Source organism: Eretmochelys imbricata, chromosome 1, assembly GCF_965152235.1.
Source record: "Eretmochelys imbricata isolate rEreImb1 chromosome 1, rEreImb1.hap1, whole genome shotgun sequence".
Taxonomy (NCBI): domain Eukaryota; kingdom Metazoa; phylum Chordata; order Testudines; family Cheloniidae; genus Eretmochelys; species Eretmochelys imbricata.
In genome coordinates, this window is record NC_135572.1 from 67,583,484 (window position 1) to 67,609,537 (window position 26,054).

Sequence of the window (26,054 nt, forward strand, 5' to 3'; positions counted from 1 at the left end):
ATTTCAGATCCACATTGAATGTAAGCAACATTCAGAACACCTGAAGTCTGCTCAGTGGTTCATAGAAAATTAGCTGATGGTCTCAGTCAATTACCTAGTGAACTAGTGTCCACATCAAACAAAACAACTGTATTGGCACCCTTGTTAGTAATCTCAGCAGAGAAATCAAGGTTTGAATAGGAATACAAACTGAATCAGGTCTGTATAACCTTAGGCCAATGAAACACAGGTCTTTTTACCCTTACATCCCCGCAGTGACAGACCATCTGCAGCTGTAATCAATGACACACCTTTGTTGATAAAGGGCAATTCTAATTTACAACAATCTCTATTTTTGAGAGCTACTCCAGGAGTGAATCGCTAATGTTTTCAGGCCAGACATCTGTCTTTGCTGTTGCCATATTACCTATAGATTATGATCTTTCTCCTTGCACCAGCATGCTGTATATTGTGATACATACTTTCACACATAGGGAAGGAGATGAGAGAAGAGCATATGAGGAGGCAAGGCAACAGCAGAGAGTAGGAGTCACACCAGTACCAAAAAAAAAAGAGCAGGAGTACTTGTGGTACCTTAGAGACTAACAAATTTATTAGAGCATGAGCTTTTGTGGGCTGTAGCCCACTTCATCGGTCACCTGCTACAGGACAGGCCCAACAAAGAAAATAACAGAACGCCACTAGCTGTCACCTTCAGCCCCCAACTAAAACCTCTTCAGCGCATCATCAAAGATTTACAACCTATCCTGAAAAATGATCCCTCACTCTCACAGATCTTGGGAGACAGACCAGACCTCACTTACAGACAGCCCCCCAACCTGAAGCAAATACTCTCCAGCAACCACATACCACACAACAAAAACACTAACTCAGGAACCTGTCCTTGCAACAAAGCCCGATGCCAACTCTGTCCACATATTTATTCAAGTGACACCATCATAGGACCTAGTCACATTAGCCACTCCATCAGGGGCTCGTTCACCTGCACATCTACCAATGTGATATATGCCATCATGGGCCAGCAATGCCCCTCTGCCATGTACATTGGCCAACCAGACAGTCTTTATGCAAAAGAATAAATGGACACAAATCTGACATCAGGAATCATAACATTCAAAAACTGGTAGGAGAACACTTCAACCTCTCTAGCCACTCATAATGACAGGTTTCAGAGTAACAGCCGTGTTAAGCTCATGCTCAAATAAATTGGTTAGTCTCTAAGGTGCCACAAGTACTCCATTTCTTCTAGCCACTCAGTAACAGATTTAAGGGTGGCAATTTTGCAACAGAAAAGCTTCAAAAACAGACTCCAACGAGAAATTGCTGAGCTTGAATTAATATGCAAACTAGATACCATTAACGTGGGTTTGAATAGAGACTGGGAATGGTTGAGTTATTACACATATTGAATCTATTTCCCTATGTTAAGTATCCTCACACCTTCTTGTCAACTGTCTAAATGGGCCATCTTGATTATCACTACAGAAGTTTTTTTCTTCTCCTGATAATAGCTCATCTTAATTAATTAGCCTCTTACAGTTTGTATGGCAACTTCCACCTCTCTGTATGTATATATATATCTTCTTACTATATGTTCCATTCTATGCATCTGATGAAATGAGCTGTAGCCCACGAAAGCTTATGCTTTAATAAATGTGTTAGTCTCTAAGGTGCCACAAGTACTCCTGTTCTTTTTGCGGATACAGACTAATACGGCTGCTACTCTGAAACCAGTACCAAAAGCTCTGCAGCACTAGAAGAGGTGTTATCACTCCTGTCATGGGGAGTGGAGGGAAGGTATGTGAGATAGAAATTGCAGAGGGTTAACGGAAAAGACTGATAGGTCAACTACTTTCCTGCCCCTAGAAATTATTATGTGCTGAGTGATGTGCAGAAGTTTGCATTGCCACTGCCTGTTCTTGTATTAATAGAGAACTGAGGGTCAGATCTAGTGTAAAACCAGCATAGCTCCTTTGCAATTAATGGAGCTGTGCCAATTCACACCATCTGAGGATCTGGTTCTCTGTCTTTAGGGTTGTGCAGCTGGCAACATTCATGAGTATTAAATTCACATTAATAGATTCTGCATAATATAACAATGTAGGAAAGGAGTTCAGAGAAAAATGTCTTTAAAATCAGCTACATAGAGGGGATTTAGAAATCTGAATACTGCTCATAGAATGTTGTGAATCTAGGAGTCTGTATAATCATGTCTGCATTGAGACCATCATCTTTGTTTGAATAGCTACTAAATCCTGCTATAAGGGTTTTAGGAAACATTACTTGTGCACCATAATATTTGTTTAGAAATAATATTACAAATCTTTTCAGAACATGCCTAAATATTTATGTTAATGTGATTATTCACAAATTCTTGAAAGGTTCAGCTGTACTCATTTTTTTGCATCCTGCAATCTCTGATCCCTCATCAGTTACAAACATCATCTTCCTAGCTAAACTGCCAAGGCATGCAGAAAACAGTGTCAGTTACACTGTCAACACTACTGCATCAGGACTTCATTATCTTAATTCATTATCTTAATATGTGGTAACTAAGGCCAGGTCTATGCACAGTTTTTGTACTAATTTAACTATTTTAGTTATGGGTGTTCTTTTTTTTTTAAACCAGAGTAGTTATACTAGTACAATCTCTAGTGTGGATCCAGTTATACCATTGTAAAGGAGTATTATACTGGTAAAATGCATTCCCACATGGAAAGGGGATAAGCTATACCACTATCAGATACTTTCATAACAATATAACTGTGCCCAGTCTTGGGGAGTTGTACTATGTTAACTAGACTGATATATTTAAAGCAGCACAACTTTTGTGAATTGGTAACCCCTAAGTCCCCAGACCTATACTGTGATTCATGTGGGCAAGTTTCTGAAGCCATGTGGAGTTCCTTTTGGCTATGCACAGGTACAGCACTCCAGCCATGGGGATCACAGTGCAGAATTAGAAAAATTCTCCTGCTGCAAGTGACTGACAGGTCGCGTTCTGTCCCAAAAATGCAAGCAGGCTGAAGTACCTGTTGTAATGGGTCTGTGGGTCTTAACACAATGAAGAATGGAATATACATTTGAAATGCTGCAGTAGTGGGCTGTCTGGTTTGCTGGAGCTGAAACACCTAAGGTGAAATCCTGAATCCACTAAAGTCAAAGGCAAAACTCCTATTGATTTCAATTGAGCCAGGATTTCAGCCCTAAAGAATAAATTCGGCTATCAGGGTGTAACATTCTTTAAAAAAAAGATTACATTCATATGATTTACTTCTGAAAATTGTATTACAGTGCATATCAGCCAGTCAGCTTTCCAGTGCTAAAACCTTATTTATTTTAACATGAGTTAATAGAAATGTTTTTGGACTTTGTGATCTTTGAAGGATAAATAGAGAAACTAATTCACACATTTTTAATACTTGCTATTGATTCTTGCAAAACATTTTCCTGACTTATTTTGTTAACTACTTCACAAAAGTTGGAGATTTTGCCATCTGGATATTCCAGGGAACAGATTAAAGTATGTTTATTGAACACTCAGTATTAAAAAAAATATTCACTAGTTATAAAACATTACTTATAACTAAACAGAAATAAATTATTAGACACAATAATAATGACCAATTCACTTTCAGTTCCCAAAGAACTTGCTCTCAGTTCATACAGACACTTTGAAGACTAAAAAGAAAAGGAGGACTTGTGGCACTTTAGAGACTAACCAAGCCACAAGTCCTCCTTTTCTTTTTGAGAATACAGACTAACACAGCTACTACTCTGAAACTTTTGAAGACTAAATTGTATGCCAGAGTTCCCAGAATGGCCAGTACTAGAAGAGAGATTTTGGTAAACTATTGTTACAATTTAAGCCAAAGACTGTTTCTGATGCCACAGTCTTTGGATTTGTGGATATGGGGAAAGTGGTGGATGTGATATATCTTTACTTTAGCAGAGCTTTTGATACAGTCTCCCACACTATTCTTGCCTGCAAGTAAAAAAAGTATGGATCGTATGAATGGACTATAAGGTGGATAAAAAGCTGGCTAGATTGTCAGGCTCAATGGGTAGTTATCAACAGCTCGATGTCTAGTTGGCAGCCGGTATCAAGCAGAGTGCCCCAGGGGCTGGTCCTGGGTCCAGTTTTGTTCAACATCTTTATCAATGATCTGGATGATGAGATTAATTGTGCTCTCAGCAAGTTCGCAGATGACACTGAACTGGGGGGAGAGGTAGATACGCTGGAGGATAGGGATAGGGTCCAGAGTGACCTAGACAAATTGGAGCATTGGGCCAAAATAAATCTGATGAGGTTCAACAAGGACAAGTGCAGAGTCCTGCACTTAGGAAGGATGAATCCCATGCACTGCTACAGGCTGGGGACCGACTGGCTAAGCAGCAGTTGTGAAGAAAAGGACCTGGGGATTACAGTGGATAAGAAGCTGGATATGAGTCAGCAATGTGCCCTCGCTGCCAAGAAGGCCAATGGCATATTGGGCTGTATTAGTAGGAGCATTGCCAGCAGATCAAGGGAAGTGATTATTCTCCTCTATTCGGCACTGGTGAGGCCACACCTGGAGTATTGCGTCCAGTTTTGGTCCCCTCACTACAGAAGGGATGTGGACAAATTGGAGATAGTTCAGCAGAGGGCAACAAAAATTATTAGGGGGCTGGGGCACATGACTTACAAGGAGAGACTGAGGGAACTGGGGTTATTTAGTCTGCAGAAGGGAACAGTGAGGGGGGATTTGATAGTAGCCTTCAACTACCTGAAGTGGTGTTCCAAAGAGGATGGAGCTAGGCTGTTCTCAGTGGTGGCAGATGACAGAACAAGAAGCAATGGTCTCAAGTTGCAGTGGGGGAGGTCTAGGTTGGACATTAGAAAACACTATTTCACTAGGAGGGTGGTGAAGCACTAAAATGGGTTACCTAGGGAGGTGGTGGAATGTCCATCCTTAGAGATTTTTAAGGCCCGGCTTGACAAAGCCTTGGCTGGGATGATTTAGTTGGTGTTGGTCCTACTTTGAGAAGGGGGTTGGACAAGATGACCTCCTGAGATCTCTTCCAACGCTGATATTCTATCATTCTATGATTCTATAATTGTAACAATAGTTCTCCAAAAACTGTTTCTGATGTCACAGTATAATTCTCAGAATTGCTATCTTTTGGGATCAGTGAACCACTTGAGATAAAATATAACTTCTTTAACCTTTGTCTGCTTTTAGAATTAAATTTGGCTTAAATCTGTTTGAGGTACTAAAATGTTTAGTTAAATATGATTTGTCTCTAAGTTTCCATATGTAATCTGACAGGGATCACTGTCTAGGAGTAGTAGCTGAACTGCTGGAAGTCTCTTAAAGCCTGTCTTCATTGATTTCCCGTCCAATTTCACAGATGTTAGACTCCTAGGTAAGCTTCACATAACCATCCAAACTTTCAGACACTGTCAAAACCCAAAGTCTACATTTCTGAGGTTTTCTCACCTTAAAAATTATGACATTGATCCTAATTATCAGGGTTTGACATCAGTAGCATAAATATCTATCCCACTCATATGCTTCTATGTGTACTCTTCTTTTCTATTAGGAGGAAAACTTTTAGTTCCCAAACTTGTGGCCTAATCCTGTATTCCATGGGCACCTAAACCTCCCATTGACTACACTAGGTAGTATAAGAACATAAGACTGGTCACACTGAGTCTGACCAATGGCCCATCTAGTCCAGTATCCCGTCTTCCAACAGTGGCCCATGCCAGATTCTTCTTAGGCAGTGAACAGAACAAGGAACTTTATAAAGTTATCCACCCTCGCTGTCATCCACTCCCAGTTTCTGGCAGTCAGATGTTTAGTGACACCCAGAGCATGGCACTGATTCCCTGACTATCCTGGCTAATAGCTATTGATGGACCTGCCCTCCATGAACTTATCTAATTCTTATTGAACCAGTTATGCTGTTGGCCTTCACATTCCCTAACAATGAGTTCCACAGGTTCACTGTGTGTTGTGCGAAGAACCATTTCCTTATGTTTGTTTTAAACCTTCTCCCTGTTAATTTCACTGGGTGACCCCTTTTCAAGGTTCCTTCCCCACTCTGAACTCTAGGGTACAGATGTGGGGACCTTCATGAAAATCTCCTAAGCTTACTTTTACCAGCTTAGGTTAAAACTTCCCCAAGTACAAACTATTTTACCCTTTTGCCCCTGGACTTCCACTGCCACCACCAAACTTTATCTGCGTTCCTGAGAAAATGTAGTTTGGACACGTCTTTCCCCCCAAAATCCTCCCAACCCTTGCACCCAACTTCCTGGGAAAGGTTTGGTAAAAATCCTCACCAATTTGCATTGGTGACCACAGACCCAAACTCTTGGATCTTAGAACAATGAAAAAGCATTCAGTTTCCTTACAAGAAGACTTTTAATAGAAGTAAAAAAGAATCATCTCTGTAAAATCAGGATGGTAAATACCTTACAGGGTAATTAGATTCAAAACATAGAGAATCCCTCTAGGCAAAACATTAAGTTACAAAAAAGACACACAGACAGGAATATTCATTCTATTCAGCACAGCTATTTTCTCAGCCATTTAAAGAAATCATAATCTAACACATATCTAGCTAGATTACTTACTAAATCCTAAAACTCCATTCCTGTTCTGTCTCCGGCAAAAGCATCACACAGACAGACACAGACCCTTTGTTTTTCTCCTTCCTCCCAGCTTTTGAAAGTATCTTGTCTCCTCATTGGTCATTTTGGTTAGGTGCCAGCGAGGTTACCTTTAGCTTCTTAACCCTTTACAGGTGAGAGGATTTTTCCTCTGGCCAGGAGGGATTTTAAAGGGGTTTACCCTTCCCTTTATATTTATGACACCTCTGGTTATATGTTATATGAAGGGGTAAATAACATTTCCTTATTCACTTTCTCCACACAATTCATGAATTTATAGACCTCTACCATATCTCTTCTCAGTCATCTCTTTTCCACACTGAACAGTCCCAGTCTTCTTAAACTCTCCTTATATGGAAGCTGTTTCATACCCCTAAACATTTTTGTTGCCTTTTTCCTTACTTTTTCCAATTCTGATATATCTCTTTTGAGATGGGGCAACCAGAAAGGCACACAGTATTAAAGATGTGGACGTACCATAGATTTATATAGTGGCATTATGATCTTTTTTTATCTATCCCTTTCCTAATGGTTCCTAACATTGTTAACTTTTTTTGACTGCAGCTCGACACTAAGCAGATATTTTCAGAGAACAATCCATGATGACTCCAATATCTCTTTCTTGAGTGCTAACAGCTAATTTGGATCCCATAATTTTGTATGTATAGTTAGGATTATGTTTTCTGATGTGCATTACTTTGCATTTATCTACATTGAATTTCATCTGCCATTTTGTTGCCCAGTCACCCAGTTTTGTGAGAGCCCTTATATAATGCTTTATAGTCAGCTTTCAACCTATCTTGAGTAATTTAGTATTTGCCATGTCATTGTTTACCCCTTTTGCCAGATCATTTATGAATATGTTGAACTGCACAAGTCCCAGTACAGATCCTTGGACACTGCTGTTAATCTCTCTCCACTGTCAAAACTGATCATTTATTCCTACCCTTTGTTTTCTATATTTTAACCGGTTAATGATCCATGAGAATGCCTTCCTTCTTATCGCATGACTTCCTACTTTGCTTAAGAGCCTTTGGTGAGGGACCTTGTCAAAGACTTTCTGAAGGTCCGGTGCAATGGATCACCTTTGTCCACGTGTTTGTTGATGCCCTCAGCACATTCTACTTGATTGGTGAGGCATGATTTCCATTTACAAAAGCTGTGTTGATGCTCCCACAATATATTTTGTTCATCTCTGTGTCTGGTATTTCTGTTTTTTACTATAGTTTCAAACATTTTCTCTTATACTGAAGTTAAGCTTAGCAGCCTGTAATTGCCAGGATGCCCCTGGAGCCTTTTTAAAAAATGGGCATTATATTAGCTATCTGTTAGTCATGCTGTACAGAGGCTGATTTAAGCAACAGGTTACATACCACATTTTGTAGTTCTCCAATTTCAGAACTCTTGGGTGAATTATTTTTTAATTTATCAATTTGTTCCAAAACTTCCTCTACTGATACCTCAAACAAGGACAGTTCCTCAAATTTGTCACCTAAAAAGAATGGCTCAGGTGTGGGAATCTCCATCACATTCTCTGCAGTGAAAGCAAATGCAATGAATTTATTTAGCTTCTCGTCAATGGCCTTGTCTTCCTTGAGTGCTCCTTTAGCAACTCAGTCATCCAATAACCCCATTGATTGTTTGGCAGGTTTCCTGCTTCTGATGTAGTTTAAAAAATGCTGTTTGTTTTTTATCTCTTGCTAACTGTTCTTCAAATTCTTTTTTTGCCCTTGCTAGAATTTATCCTTCTTTCTATTTTCCTCAGCAGGATTTCTCTTCCATTTTTTAAAAGATGTCTTTTTGTTGCTAATGACCTCTTTTACTCTGTTGTTTAGCCATCAGGACATTTTTGATCATCTTACTTTGTTATTAATTATTTATTATTTATTTATTATTATTGTTATTGTTATCATTTATTTTATTTGGTGCACACATTTAGTTTGAGCCCTTATAATGGTGTTTTTTAAAGAGTTTTCATGCATCATGCAGGAAATTAACTCTTTTGATTGTTCCCTTTAGTTTCCTTTAACTAGCCTCCTCATTTTTGTGTAGTTCTTTTATTTGAAGTTAAATGCTACTGTGGTGGGTTTCTTTGGTATTTTTACACACACACACACAAGGAAAAGATGTGCAATGAATAGAGAATCGGTCTGCTAATTGACTCATCTCTAGCTTTGCATTTCTTAAAATATTGAACTATTGAAACATGTGCATGAGAGCTTTATATACTGATTATATTATTCATTTATAGAAACTGTTGCCCAATTCCTTACAGAAGGACAAAATTCTCTGCTGTAATAAGTTACATCAACAAGAATTTGGCCCTTACTGTTTGGAATTAATTTAGCAACAGTGAAAACCCCTTACATCTATTTGTTTGTTTATTTTGGGATTTATAAAATGCATTCCATTACATGCTGTACTTGTAGTGAAGGCAGAGTGGCCTCCCTCTTACCCTGATGAGGAGGAACTGCCCCAAAGTCCCTGCTGGGTGGAGCCAAGCTAGGCCCGTCCTCCCATGCCAGAAGTGGAGGGGTGGGACAGGAAGTATAAGAGGGAGGCCATGCACCTCAGTTGGGTTGCAGTCATTGAAGGAAGAAGATGTCTCTGCCTCGCTGTACAACTCCAGACCAGAGACCAAGCTGTCCAGCGCCCTGCCTCCAGAGGAGACCAACTGTAGAGAGGAGTTGCTGGAAAAAACACCCGCCATTTACCCCAACAATACTGGGAACTACAGAACCATGCCAAGGAAGGGTGGTAGGAAGTAGCCAAGGGGATCTAGACATTAATCTGGTTATGTGGCCAGAAAACAAGTCAGCATTTTTTGGTGACTTCCCCGCTGACCTTGTGGTGGGACTACCTACCACTATTAGAGCCTGGGATTGGGACCTGGTGGAGTAGGGTGGGCCTGCCCCCCCCACCCTCTGCCAACCCCCTCCCCTTCAAGGTTGAAGCCTACTCATCATAGGCTAGAAGGCCTGTACCTTGCCTGTGGCTTATTGCTTGGCAGCAGCCCAGAAGGCCAGAGCCCCAGACTGTTTGCTGTCTGCTCCAGTCTGAAAGCTACAGCTAAAGACTGCTCATTGCTCTTCCCGATCCAGAGAGCCAAAGCCTTAGACTGTAGGTTACTGTATCTGTAATTTTCACTCCATGCATCTGAAGAAGTGGGTTTTTTACCCATGAAAGCTTATGCCCAAATAAATCTGTTAGTCTTTAAGGTGCCACCGTACTCCTCATTGTTTTTGTGGATACAGACTAACACGGCTACCCCTCTGATAAATTGCACTATGCTGATTTTTACCAGTTGAGGTTCTGACTTAATATTGGTATGCATAAAAAAAGAGATACCAAAAGAAAACTAAGACCAACCTACCAGTTGGTGCCTACTTTCTTTTTCCCACTCACTGTCTCATTACAGAAATGCTGCACCAAAGAAGAGATCATTGACCAATGAGAGTCTCACAGTCTTAGTGCTATGAAGACAGTGACAATTTATATGAAAATCTGACAAAATACAAACTATTATCTTTTATGTTATATATTTAATATACAATAATTTGTTCCTGAGTCATAATCTGTCATTATCACATCCTGTACTGAAATGTCTTAAATGTTGCAGTGTATCAAAAAACAATATGATACAACATATGTGTGAAAATCATGCATCCTATGAATGAACTGAAAAAAAAGTTGATTTTTTTCTTTAGGATTACAGTATTGCCAACCCTAAATATTCAAAAACCATGATTCAGATCCCCCCAAAGTAATGAAATTGGCTTCATTGTGAGATTTAAAAAATAACATTTGTTGAGTTATTGTTATTTGCCCTCTGGTTTTTGAACCTTTAGGGATCATGTTATATCAAGTCTTTCCCTGGAACCATGAGGGGTAGGAACTTATTTATTTTCTAAATGACTGCTGATATTCTTACATAATAAGCACGACTTCAGGAACTGAGGCTTTAAGAAAGACAATAAATATTATGAGACATAGTGTAGTATCATGAGAATTGGCAACAGAGGGATTAGAAAGGACCATATTCTCTATTTCTCCTCTGCTCACTTCTGCCCCCACCCTTTGAATAGAAGATATTAATAATTCCTATTAAAATCTATGGGAGTCACTCATATTATGCAAAAAAACTCACCCCAGATTCTGTTCCACATCCTTCATAATTTTTAGGATTCTTGTGATTCGTTATTCTCACTTTCTGGTCACTCATAAAGGCCCAATACTATATCTGTGTGTCTCTCTTGACATGATGATGATGATTTTTTATTATTTCTAGAATACCAATAGCCACTCCAAACTCTGCTGAGCACATGTGAACTGTGCTTTGCAGAGGTGTACTACAGATTTTCTGTGGATTTTCACAGGAATGGCAAAAAGCACATCTCTGGCATCCTTTGCCAAATTTCAGATCCCTGCTCCAAAGCATGGAGGTGCTGGAGCTTTCCAGTGAAATGATTGTGAGAATCCTTTAACATGAGAAAAACCATGTGTTTTCACCTAACTTTGTTCTCAGAAATGACTGTTTACTCTGAAATTAGAAAAAAAAACCAGCAGACAACAGACACTGAAAATTTGTGTCATAACAGCCAAAAACAGCCATAACAGTTTAAGGTTGGCAAAGTTTTACAAAACAGCGAAAATGAAAAGCATGAGGTAACCATTACTATAGGCCAGGCTTTCAGCTCCACCTCTATAATTTGACTCTTTAAAGTGGCCTTTTTCATCTCCCTCCTCTCTCTTTCTGACTCTGAAAGATGTCCCCTATATGAAGGCAACAGGGTAAGGAAGGAAGTGTAACAGACGAACGTGAAACTTCTGAGTCATCATAGATGACAAAAGAAAGGGAAAATGTGATCAGAAGGCTTTCTCTCCCACCACAGTCCCCTTCACATACACTTCTGCCTCCTTCTGTTAGAGAAGCTGTACAATAAACTGAGGAAAAAAAAAACATTCCCCTAAATTTACACCTATTGGCAGAGATACTTTATATAATGTAATCCAAACTTTCCTAAGAAAATGTGATTTACTTCCATCAAAGATATAAGCTGTCTCATGACTAATGAATGACTAAGTTAGAAGCAGAGTAAGCTTTGATTTAAGAGAACTGACAAGAAGTTTCTCTGTTTCATTAATAAACAATGTACATTTCTAACCCTTTGCTTTGAAAAAGTAGCCAAGGAAACAAACAGCACAAAGGCTCAAAGCCTATAACTGATTTTTCTCAAGAAATTAGGCTTTTCCTAAACATAATTTAATCACAGTTTCCACACCACAGTCAGCTAGTTTTATACTTTAAGGTCGGTGAAAATAATGGCCATAGGTCCCGCATTTTTTAGGAGGATCCACATTAGTTTGCAGATGTGGTGATGATGACTGCCACCAAGGCTTCTGCTACTTCCACTAGGGCAGGGGTAGGCAAACCACTGCCTGGATCCGGCCCCCCAGGGCTTTGGATCTGGCCCACGGGATTGCCCCCTGTGGTGCTGCAGGCCCCACGCCGCTCTGAGAAGCGGCCGGCACCACGTCCCTGGGGCACCTGGGGTGGGTGGGGGCAGAGGGCTCTGTGCTTTGCCCTTGCCTCCAGGCACCGCCCCCCCGCAGCTCCCATTGGCCGCGAACCGGGAACCGCAACCAATGAGAGCTTCGGGGGAGGTACCTGGAGGCGTGGACAGGGAAGCGCACAGAGCCCTGTGCCCCCTCCTCCCCCAGGGGCCGCGCAGGAACATTGTTATGACCGCTTCCCGGAGCAGCGTGGCATGGAGCCAGGGCAGCATGCAAGGAGCCTGCCCTGGCCTCGGTGCACGCCGTTGCCACCCTGGAGCCGCTGTGTGGCCAGAGCCTGCATCCTGAACCCCTCCTGCACCCCGCCCCCAAACTCCCTGCCTGTACCTCGCACTCCTCCTGAACCCTAACTACCTGCCCTGAGCCCCCTGTTTTACCCCACATCCCTCCTGCACCCCTGCCCTGAGCCCCCTCATACATCCCACACCCCTCCTCTGTCCCAATCCCTTGCCCTGAGCCCGTTCCTGCACACCGCACCCCCTCCCATACCCCGCACTCCCTCCTGCACCCCAACCACCTGCCCCGGCCCTGCATACAATTTCCCCACCCAGATGTGGCATTCAGCCCAAAAAGTTTGCACACCCCTGCACTAGGGTCATGGCTAGTTTACAGGCTTGCTATGTGCAGGCAGTGCAGGATCTCACCAACCCTCTCTTCGGAGGGTCCACTCACTGCTTGCTACCTTCCCCCAAGACTGCATAAGTCTATGGAGATTGGCAGCTGCCTTCCTCCCCCATTCACAAAGGCATAGGGCAACCTTCCAACATACAGTTCAAAAAATCATTATCAGACCCTTTGCCCCTTCTAAAAATAATTGCTGTAATAACATTGGCTTTAGTTAATAGATCACTATTTACCTTCTTAACTGTGTATGGAGATTTTTCTCTAAATTTCCTTCTTAAAAAAAAAAGGCCTAAAACTTCTCAGTATTACTAAAGTTATTTGTATTTAAAGTGTTAAGGTCCTGAAAAAGATCAGTAAATAAATAAATAAATAAATAAATTAAAGCAAAATCCTATAATCTACACTGTGGTTACCATTAAAATATAAAGATTTGTTATTTGTAGATAATTCATGTGATCATAATATTCACAGACTGATCACCATAAACACTGCAGTGACACAATTTAGGCAAAAGGTAAAACTAAAATTTTAGCTTGTCATCCCTACAGTATTCATATGGGATAAATCTCTTACAAGCATTCCTCCTCCCTTCCCATTCCCTCTATTTGGATTTTAAAATCAGTTTATAAAAAAAAACATTGACTCCCCCATATAACCCAAGTAGCTATAGGATACTGTAGTAATGAGTCAGGATAGGTCCCATAAGCAGGATTTCCTGCTAGTTGCCCAACTCCGATCAGAGGGTGAACCATTGGGTCAGAGATCTTTACTCCTGCACCTCACACTTCAGAGGACCTCCCCATAAACATCCACAAAGCTATCTCATTATCTTCAAAAATCTCATTATCTTCATTATTTTAGAGGTTTTTAAGGCCTGGCTTGACAAAGCCTTGTCTGGGATGATTTAGTTGGTGTTTGTCCTGCTTGAGCAGGAGATTGGACTAGATGACCTCCTGAGGGCTCTTCCAACCCTGATAGTCTATGATTCTATGAAAACTCTCCTTTGCAGTAAGGGCCACTGGTGTGCTGATACCACTGCTGATCACACTAACCAATATTGTCTCACAGTTTCCATTTACTCCCTCCTATGTCTGTCCAGACCCATTTGTTGTCTCTTGTCTGATGCTTAGACTGTAAGTTCTTTGGGGCCAGGAATGTCTTTTTTGTTTCATGTTTGTACATCACCTAGCACAATGGAGTCCTGATTCATGACTAGAGTTCCAAGGAGCTATAGGAATACAAATAATAAGACAGAAACCTCTATTTCAGCCCTGACTTATTGAAGTTGACAGACTCCTCAGGAATCATGGACCCTATGGATCACACTGGTCCTCCACACGAGATCATTCCGCAGAAGTACTCTCTGGGGATTTTTAATTTACTTCTTTGCTCCTACGTAATTCCTCTACCACTACCTGCCGAGGATCCTGGAAAGGCTTATATTAGAAAGCCAGTATTAGCTTTAACTTTATCTGTTACCATGGCTGCACAATATATATTTGGTAAGTTTTAACATACAATATTTAAAGTAGAAGTCTAGCATTATAGTATTATATTTTCTGCTCGATGATAGTCATTCATAAACCGCACCTTGGGAAACAGCTTCTTTAACACCACCCAAGGTTATTGCTTTACAAAGTGTAAGAAGGTAAATCATTGGCATTTGACTCCTAGGAGAACCATAATAAAACAATAGAAGAGACATTTATAGCTTCCCCCCCCCATCTTTTTGCTGACAGCTGACTGTGGAGATAACATATATTGTTTTCATTTCTGTGCACAATAACCCACACTAGAGTTCATAAAACATGTGCATGTTCTTTGTGATTCAGCAAACCCAGTAAATGGTAGAAATATATTAAGCTTGCACATCTTTAGTAGGAATGTTAGGGAATAAACAATGACCTACACAAGAAGCCAGCTCTCGCAGGGATATAAAGTAGATTGTCCATTGTAACAGAAGACTTCCACAAGAAAGTGGTACACTAGCTGACATTCAGATGTCAATCTGTGCTGTTGGACAACAGGAGAGGCACCAGAGTATCCAAGTATCTGCTACTGGGGTGGACAATTGGTATATGCTGTGAGAATCCAAGTGGAAAGCTAGGGGGAGATATAATATAGTATAGAAGATATCTAGATTTGTATTTGAAGGACTTTGGCCTATAAGTTCTTTAGCTCTCAGATACAGTACAAGGACCTCCACGGAAGTTTGGGATTTAACCTTAAGTCATCTAACTGTTCACTAGGTAAATCTCTTGTTGGGATCTGAACATATTTGTAATCAAATGTTTGCCTTCCTCACTCCAAATAAAAATCTAATAATACTAGCCTCTGTACACTGACTTAATACACTAAGAATGGGACTTAAATTCAAAAATATTCAATGTGGGTCTAACTTTGCTCCTTTTAAAGTCACTGACTGTTAGGTCAACACTGAGAAGTTTTGAAAAATCCCACCATATGTACACAGTAGCATACACTGTAGTAGTCATGACAAGAAATGTGATCCCTCCTTATGGAGCAGCTAAAGTATGTATTGTACCTGGCTCATGGTAGGTTAGAGCACTCACTTGAAATGTGAAAGAGTCAGATTCAAATCCCTGATCCACATCAAGCAGAGCAAGGATCTGATCTTGGGTTTCACATGCCCCAAGTGAGTGCCCTAATGATTGGCCTAGTATGTGTGATTTAGGCATGCTTAGAGTACACCGAATAGTTCAGGCCATAGTTGGAAGGTAGCCAGGGGAGCAATTTGAGAATCCCACCAGAGGTTAATCCTCCAAACAGCTCCTTAGTTGTGAAGAGGCTTCGGGACTTAGGCAGCTTTGTGCATGCCCACTGGTCGAAACTAAGGCATCTATGGGAAATTAGGAGCCTACGGGATTAGGTGACAGCTGAGTAAACGGGTTGAGAATGTCAGTGGTGCCTAAATGTTTGAACTAGGCACCTAATGGGGCAGTTAGGTGCCTTTGTGAACCTGCCCATTAGTACCTAAACATGGATATAGGAGCTTAATTTTAAGCCCCTTAAAAAAAATCTTGGCCTACTGTGATAGGCACTATATAAACCTTCGATAGAAATATGAGAAATACTCTTACAGCTGCTCTTTCCGAGATACAAAACAACATGTTGATTGCTCATGCATGGGCATACCTCCCAAACTGCCCACCATAGTCATTACTGTTAACTACAAGAGCCTAGCAAATACTAGTAATACCATTCACTTGCTAGTAGTAGATATTTAATTATCATTTTGGTTTACTAAGATCTGTGTGATTTTTATGATGGAAAACTCAACTTAACAAAATAAAAATAAAAATAAATAATAATAATACCTACCTCTTAGATGGTGCTTTTCATCAGTAGATCTCAATGCACTATACAAAGAGGACAGTATCATTATCCCCATATTAAAGATGAGGACACTGAGGCACAGAGATGAAGTTACTTGCTACGGTCACAAGTCTGTGGCAGAGCAGAGGATCACAGCTCAGTGCTCTATCCACTAGGAAACACTGCCTCCCACATAGCACTGAGACAATTCCTCTCCTCCTTTATTCTTATTCACAGCTGGCCTACCTCATCTACAAATTGTTATTCATCCTGGGTTGGCTCAGCTACTCTAGCCAGCAAGTTAAGGGGATGGAATGAAAGCTCAGAACATTCCAAGCCCCTCTCCACCCACCTGCTCCAAGGAGGAAGTTGACAACTAGTCCCATATACTACTGGGGCCCAGATTCAGGGACATGTAGAGGTGAAAGGAGAGTGGGGGAGGATTCTGACTCCCTTGCATGAGCTCATAGTTTGAGTCACAGTCTAGGCCTTTATGAAGTTTGGAGGATTTTGTAACCCTTACTTTTTGAGCAATACCTTACTTCAGAGGCAGTTTCACTGAAATAAATAAAGTATGGTGCTGTTTGTTCAGACCAAGGCTGCCAAATCTCACCCTATGAAATCCTAATTAAATTATGCCTTCCTTTTAAATGAAAAGTTTCTAGTCAATATTTTTTTCAGCATGCAACATTTTGTCATTAGCTTATATAGGACTCTGTGGGGCGGGGGAATTCTCTCTCCCTTTCATTTAGAGTATAACATTTATAGCAAAAATGTATGAAACTTCTCCAGGGGAGAAAGACTTTTTCACCTTTTTCATAAAATCAGCAGAAAGACCACAGCTGAAATTGTTCACAAATGAACAAGCACTATTTCTCCATTACTTGTCAGCTAATCCTGGGAATGTTTGACTGGTTGGGGCTGAAATGAATAATCAATTTCAACAGCAAATTGCTTAGGACAGGTATCGGCAAACTTTGGCCAGCGGCCCACCAGGGTAAGCCCCCTGGCAGGCCGGGCAAGTTTGTTTACCTGCCGCGTCCGCACGTTTGGCCAATCTCATTGCCACTCCACGTCAATGGGGGCTGCGGGAAGCAGCGCAGACCGAGGGATGTGCTGGCCACCGCTTCCCGCAGACCCCATTGACCTGAAACGGCGAACCGTGGCCAGTGTGCCAAAGGTTGCCGATCCCTGGCTTAGGAGTTAAAAAGTGTGTCCAAACTATTTTATGGATACTGGACTGTTACAAAGAGTTGTAATATGACTCAAGGTCTAGTATCAGATTGTCTAATGAGGAACTCTGACTAACCTTTATCCTCCATTCATCTACTATGTGACTTATTGGCTATATCTTGTCATTCACTTTGCCGATTCTTTGTGGTCCACTTGTCAGATACTTAGGTTAAATTTTTACGCATGTGTAAGCCCCATCTATACCACATAAGTTCCTCTGAAGACTTTAACATGGGCCTAAATAGAACCTAGAGGTCTGTATCATTCCTCTGCTCTGGGGTAACTTGTGCTTTGACTGGTATATTATTCATACATATGGTACATTCCACCATACTATGGAATGAGGGCCCAGTGCAGGAAGTGCTTTCCATAGTTTTTAGAATAGTTTGTAAATGCTGGCCTGTTTAAAAGGATCACAGTCCTGGAGCCTTAAATTTCCATATGTCCTGAAGAAAAAGAGGGTCTTGTTTCATAGGAATTCAGTGTTAGTTCACTGGGATTAATACAAGGCAAGAGATACTAAGAAGGATAGGTAGAATGTTAAGGTTTGGGACTACATAGAGAAGGTTTGGTGGAATTAGTTTAGAAATACTCACTTTACCTTGGTGTTATTAGGGTTTATGTATAATACAGGCCCTTCATGTTTTGCATCCATTTATACTAATCTGAGCGTCATACATAGTTTGTGTGGTATAGTGCTTAGCTAGATGGGATTCTCAGTAATCAGGGCCAGGACCGCACTAACTTGGCAGAAAAAACTTATGTACCAAACTCTGGTTTGAATATCCTGTTCCATAAGGAATCACTGACAGTACAAAGACGAAACCCTGCAGTGTGGTGTGTAAGTGGATTCCTGACTAAGAACCTTAAACAAGCCCCAGCACTGATTATTTTTATAATGGAGTTTGAAGAACTGATTTTGAGGAGTCCCATAGGGGAATACCTCTGCTTTGCGGTAACACATGCAGAGGCAGACAGGAGATGCATAGTGTCTAGCTTTTTTAATGAGCCTCATTGCAACTGTTTAGTCAATAGTAACTGGGCATTGATAGAAGCAGGCTTTATTTTCTGTATGTTGCTTGTGCTTGAGTAGGCTGTGGGTCAGCATTAGGTATGTAGGTGTATTGTTATAGATGATAAAATCTGACATTCTCCTGGTGGCTGCCTTTCAACTTTACTATTGTGAGAGATATATCTTTGCACCCCCGGCCCCCTCCAGCCCTTGATGGGGAAAATTATCTGCTCCCACCTGGAAAAGATGGAATAGATTCATGCTTAAATTCCAATGTTATGCTTCACAGTTTTACTGACTCTTAAATCTTCTACAGCAGATCAACTCAGTTATAAACTATTGGACTGGAGGTCTCTCTCTAGTTCAGTGTCTCTTTATTTTTTCCCTCCTACTCTTCCCGCAACACTTTTCTGGAGCTTCATCTTCATGAATGTTTTGGTTTTTTTTCAGTGCAACTGCATCAATAACATCTTTCATTCCTCAAGACAGCTGTGCTGATTGATCTTTTGTAGCTTTTCATTTACAAATGAATAAATAGGAGGCCATGAAGTTAATGTAAGAATTTAGACAGTCAAAACATAGGTGTGAAAAAATGTTTGTTTCACAATGCTTGCTATATGTGCTGTAGTTTAGGACTGCTCAGATTTGATTATTTATCTCTGTCCTAAAACTTCACATGAATCTGTCCATCATTTTGTGGGTTTTGAGTCATCAACGCTTTATTTTCAGTGAATTTTGGAGCACCCAAACTTTTGTCACATATAATACTATTTGTTTAGTCCAAACATTTGCGATTTTGCCAATTTGCCATTACTAGGCATGGCAGAATTTGATATTTATTCATTTAACAGTTCTGACAGATAATATTGATGTCTATTTTTAATCAATTTAAATGTTCACAGTTGCAGGAAATTATGGGCGGAAGGGGAAATGAGACAATAATTATTCAGTGTCAGTAGATGCTGAGATTCAAAAAGTTAAAGCTTTAGAACTGTTAAAATACAAACTATCAACATCACATGTCAAAAATATACAAAGTAAATAGTCTTAAACCAAAAATTCTCAAGCAGCAATTTCTTATTTTGCCTATTTGAAATGTTGATTATCATCTATCGAAATCTTTTTTTCTGTTTGTGTGTGTATGTGAAATCGACGTTTACTAGCATTAACTGATAAAAATCTAATCCTTCCAAGCTTAATATTACTTTCCAACGTACTGTGGTAGCGATCTTTGGTAATTTTGGCCTGTGGTTGGAAAACAGAAAAACAAAACAAGTCTATAGAGCAATGGTTCCCAAATTTGTTCTGCCGCTTGTGCAGGGAAAGCCCCCGGTCGGCTGGGCCGGTTTGTTTACCTGCCGTGTCCACAGGTTTGGCTGATTGCAGCTCCCAGTGGCCGCGATTCGCTGCTCCAGGCCAATGGGAGCTCCAGGAAGCAGCGCGGGCCAAGGGACATACTGGCTGCCGCTTCCAGCAGCTCCCATTGGCCTGGAGCAGCGAATCGCGGCCACTGGGAGCTGCAATCAGCCGAATCTGTGGACACGGCAGGTAAACAAACCTGTTTGGCCCGGCAGGGGCTTTCCCTGCACAAGTGGCGGAACAAGTTTGGGAACCACTGCTATAGAGTAAAGGCTGCATATATATGTCAGCCATTGCTCCTGGGTTTTTTATTTGTTTGTATGTTTTAAAATGACTTTTAGGGATTTTATTTTTAATAGACACGGCAGTCAGCTTGCTATTGAACACTGATCCCTGATTTTTTAATGAATGTTGATATGTTTGCATGCATGCCTATGTTTTAAACCCATACTTCATTACATACATAAATTACTTTAATATTAAATTTAAAAGATTTTTATTGTAAATTGATAAATATGTGTGACAGTTTTCTGAAGTCCCTTTGGAAAATTATATTAAAATACTGTGCCATGATTACTTCTCCTTTTGCTTTGCCATGACAAATAGTCACATCCAAAAGGGATCAGCAGAATCTATACAAGTTCCTGTGCATCTGCGTCTAGGAGAAATGAGTTTCAATTAAAGTTTTGGACAGTCAAAGTAAGCAAGCATGGCTGATGCAGAGGCAAATCCATTGACTCTTCCTCTGCTCCTCCAGCTTATGCCTAAGTGAGCCTGTGTGGCATTCAAGGTGTGAATCCTTTCCCCTATATAGCAGAACTACAGGAGCACACTGATTTTACTGCAGTCATCTGGGGGGAAGAGACTATGGGGCAAGAAATACATTGTTCTTCATCCAGTGTAATTCAGTTTGCCATTTTAGGATTCGTTTGCTTGCAAAAACAGGCAGCAACTGAAATTGTTTGGGATATAAGATAATTTATTCATAGATGATCTAAGTTGAATCTAATCTATCTATCTATCTATATATTGTGACAGGGTCAGGCCAGATGGCTATAGGAGAATAATAGAAGGCAGATATATTATCCCCAGGCTAAGTAGGTCCCTTTTAGAACGCAGACTGTTGGAGGATTGAGGTGTACAAGCATTATCAGACACCAGGAGGAAGGTCCTATGGTGAGGATAAAGAAGGTGTTGGGAGGAGGTCATGGGGAAGTAGCCCAGGGAGTTGTAGCTGTCGCACAGCTGTTCCAGGAGACACTCTAGACAGCTGCATTCCACAGGGCCCTGGGCTGGAACCTGGAGTAGAGGGTGGGCCCGGGTTCCCCCCAAATCCTCCCAACTCCTGGTCAGACACAGGAGTCGACCTGGACTGTGAGTTCAGAAAAACAGACAAGCTGAGGGCTGCTGTGAAGCTCCAAGGCGAGCAAATCCGCCAATAAGTGCAAGACCCTCCAAGGTAGAGCAGGAACTTATATATATATATATATAATGACAAATGCCAGACAATTACTAAGATTTATGCAAATGAAAAAGCCACATATTTTTGTATCGGTCTTTGTGCTTCCTCAACTTCCCTTTTTTTATCCATGTTACCCTGTCACCTCCATAGGTTAGGCACTGATCCCCAAATGGATCCAAGTGGATAGACTCTCAGAAGCACACAACGATCACTTTGCAGAGTCAGGACCTTGGGCCTTGTAAGCACTATGGAACACAAATAATAGAGAAAATTTGTTCTGCCAGTAACCACTAGGAAATCCCCAGGAGGGCAAATTAAAATGTAACATTTAAGAGCCATCTCAGGTATTTTAGGATATGCATTTTATTTAACTAACAAGAAATAACTTATAAATGGAACAGTATTAATGCTGCTATACTCTACCCTGGCTGAATTCTCTGTCTCAGGCCGGCAACAATTTCTCATCACCATATGCGAGACAGCCTATAAGAGACAACAAGAAGAATGACGCTGGTTTGTGTCCTGCAGGATGTGGGGGATTTTTGTACTTCCCACTGAAGCTTAAGCAAAGCCCAAGAGAGACTGAAAGCCTTTGGTCACCAGAAGCAATTAGCATTACACCATGGAACTCTAGAGACTTTTCAACCAAGCAGTGGTTGCTCCTGGGTCACACACACCCCTTCCTTTGTCTCTGCTCACAAGGAGAAAAATTATATTTAAAAAAACTGTTACATTTTCCAATATTTTTAGCTTCACTTAGTTACAATAAAATAAAAATAAATACGCGATTCAGCTGCTGCACTATCAGGCCAGTTGCCTGATTGAAAGCTACCAGTGACACTATGCCTATTCACTTGCCTTTGTGAGTGGTACTGAAATCACAGAACTGCATCTGCTTCTAGAAGGTTCTCTGTTTTTATTGACCAAAAAAACCCCCAAAACCAACACCATAGCAAATGCTTGCTGTGCTGATTAATAGCAACTACATGATCCCAGTCTATTTCTAGATTCTGGATATGCCTAAAACAAATAAACCAAACATCAAAATACCCATGTTGTCTTTGGATATTTACTTGCCTAAAAGGATGTTTATTACTGCCGGAGCAGTCTGAAATCCAATGAATATGTACTGTATGGACAATGAGTGGTGCCAACCTCAAAAAAATTACTGCTACTATTCATATTTTTTAACTGACAACATTTTGAATCAGAAAACAGGCCAGTAATTCCAGATTACATATTTAAAGTACTCAGAGACCAGAAAATAACTAATTTCTAAGTAATCTGGTGTTTGTACAACTTCTGTTTATGGTCATTTTACAGAATGGACCATTTTAACCATTAGGAGAAATCCCATACATCTTGACTGCATAATAAAAAGCCTTCAGACAGCCTTGAATCCTTAAATCCAATCTGCCTTCAAGACAGGGAGTTAAGATTTAAACAGAAATTCCCAGTTTATTCAATGGAATTGACGCTACAGTTTAAAGAACCACTTCCCTCCCCAGTACAGGACAAATTTATCCAGGCCCGCATAGATCCATATCCAGCAATTCTGACTGCACTGAGAAATTTGCCAGAGTAAAGGACTGTAGGCTGATAAATAAAAGCCTTTTACTGTTATTACTGACAGTCAATTTCCAATGTTTTCCCTCTCCATACCTGTACATGTGCTGACAGTTGGTAACTAAGTATTTTTAGAAATAAAATAACTTTTATCGTCATGGGTCAATTTCTAAATGAAAGAGAACTGGTTACATGCAATTTCAAATCTTGCAGCACTCCTTCCCTTTAAATCCATAGAAATCAGCTATTCCCCCATGGCAAACTGCTAACATTAACAGTATTACAAACAGGGCTGAAGAGAAAAATTGCCAAGTAATACATTTAAAATATCTAGGTCAAATTTAACAGTGAAAAAAGTATGTGAGAGACCACAAAGATCAGGGCTGAACAAACACTGATTTGGCTTATAACACTATAATATACATAGAGGTGAAAACTGGGTCATTCATTTATCAAAAATGTGGACAGAGCCCTGAAATGTTTTGCTACAAACATGTATTGAGTAAGGAGTAAAGGAATAGTTCCTGAAACTATAGAAGAACAAGATGAATAAGATGAATAAGTACTACTAGGTACATATCAAGGCGAGAGAGAATACCCGGAGAAGATGCTGTTGCAAGGAGAGTGTCTGTGTATAGACTGGCACAGTAGGAAATGGGGATCCAACATAAAGTAAGTGGCAACCAAGAGTGAGCAGAATTTGACCTGGGACAGAAAGGGCACCTCTCATCCTGGTAAAAAGCGTGAACTATTTGTTGGCACTACTTGAATTTTATGTCTCATCCAAGCAATGGTACCATCGAGCAGCAGAGTTCCTCCCTAGATTGTAATGGAAGATGGCCATCTCCTAAATTAGAAATACACTTCTTTAGCACAGATTTTCCCTGGAGATCTCTCATGCAAGTAAAAACTTGGTGCAACAATGCTTAGCTTGTTGGATGTGATGAGATCACAAATGAGTGCTTTGGCTGCAGATAGTGAAAAGCTCATTAGCATATAGATTCAATAAATTCCACATCAAGGGCAAAATCAGTTTTCAGATGCCCGTTTTACCCTGTTAAAAGATGCACCCTAGAACTAGATTACTCAACATTCTTGACACTTAATCAAGGTTGGCCAATATACAGAGAGTGAGCCTAAGTGAAATATGTGTTCCAGCAATATTTTCGCTGAACACTCGCTTCTGCCACCCTCAACTTTTCAATCTCTCAGCTTTTCAGGGTTGCAGGCAGTCTTTAATCACTTTAGGCATATTTCCATGTCTTCTTATTTTCAAATAGTTTCACAGTAAATTAAATATGGTATAGCATTAGGTCCAACCAAAATTTCAAAGAATCTAGAACAACCTGTCAGAAAATGGTAATCTGAAAAACAAAGTGAAAGAAGTTCTCATATATCAGTGAATGGAAATAAATCCTTTTGACTAAGACAAAGAAAATGATGATGAAGAAAACCCAAAGAATCGGAGTTTCACTGTAGAAAGTAAAAACACAACCGGAGTTGCTTGCACCTTACGTAAAACTTCAAACCATAACAAGAATGAAAAATCAAGCGAACAGCTCACTGAAGAACATGTTTGAGATACAGTGAGAAGTAGGTTTGAACACAGAAGTCAATATTCATATTCAGGGCTTTTAAAATCTGAATATTAGCTATGTGCAACTATGAGCTTACCCTTTTCTTTTTTGGCAAGGACGACAAGGCTTGGGATGAAATTAAAAAAAAGTCCATGTGGCACTTTGGACCACTCTTGGATCATATATATAGCAACCAAAAGCCTCTCTGAAACCCTAGATTAGCTTTATCTATGGATCCAATTTATCAAAGTGTAGCTCACTTACCATTTTGGGGGTTGAAAAGGCAGCTCAACAGACAGCAGCCAAGAAGCAACAGCACAACTAAGACTGCCTAGACACGTACCCAGCCCAAAAAGACATGTCTGGAGGAAAGAAAAATGCTTTCACTGCAGCAGCAGCAGCAGCAGAAGATTAGCTGTTTTGTAGCTGCTCTGAGGGCTAGGAGAGAAGGAAATCTGATTTGCTTTTCAGCCAACACTAAGCACCCCATTTCACTAATGAAGTAATTTTGCCAGCAAAACAACAGTGGTCCCAGGCCCTCGCAGTACCATAAGCCCTCTGACCACTCGCAGAATCATTCTACTGTATAAACTCCCTCCTACACAATCACCCCCATAAGATTCTATATACTTCCCTCTCCCCATGCATTCTCTCAATTTTCCCTCCAACTCTACACTCTCTCCTCTCAAAGCATTCCCTTGTCTACCACAGCCCCTTAATCCCCATGATTCAAAACCTTCATTCTCCTTCCCCACAAACAGTGCATCATCTTTTGTTTTTCCGCCAAGCCTGTTTTCCCCAGCTCCCTGTTCCATGGTTCTCTTTCCTCAGGCAGTGACCACCATACTGTCTCTACCCCAGTTTTCTCCTCTCATTTCTGAACCTTCTTGGGGTAGTGGAGAAGCCATTCAGCCTTATTCCTCCTCCAGTGGGCTTCCCATGCTCTGCAATCATGCTGGTGCAGGGAGGATAGCTCCTTTTCCTGAGTTGGTTCACGAGAAGGGCCTCCCAGAGGACAAAGCATCTGGAAGATTGAAACTACATCTTCCTTCTCCCTGGTCAACTGATCAACTAACGGTGGGGGAAGGCATAGGGGTACCAAGTTCTGTTGCACTGAGCAGCTGCTTGGTCCTTTCTTTCCCTCAAAATGGGGACTGAAAGTTGCAAGTGAGGGAAGAAAGAAACATTATCCCTTTCCAGATGAAAGATGAGGTAAGATACCCTCATAACACCCCTTAAAGTTACATCCCACTTCACAGTATTCACCCCTCAGCAGTCCCAGGCATCAGATGGGAGAAGAGGCAGTCCCTTCTCTCCCAATCATTCTATACCTGGGCACCTCCATAGAGAGAGGAGAGGCACCCTGCTTTGGTCTGGACAAGGGACAGAGGAAAGACGGAGCCCAGAGACTCCATAATTCACACTGAGGATACTGAAGAGAATGGCCTAATCCCTGGAGTACAAGATATTCTGGGGTGAGGCTCTCATTTTCTCTTCTTGAAGCCATCCACTCTGTATAAATAAATATTCATTGGGCCAGAAAGAGTGACAGTGACATTATAGCTGAGCTGTTAAGGCACTCTCTTAGAAGGGGACAAGAATCAAATTTGAATCCCTGGCCTCCACATCAAGCAGGCGGGGAGGAGAACTGAA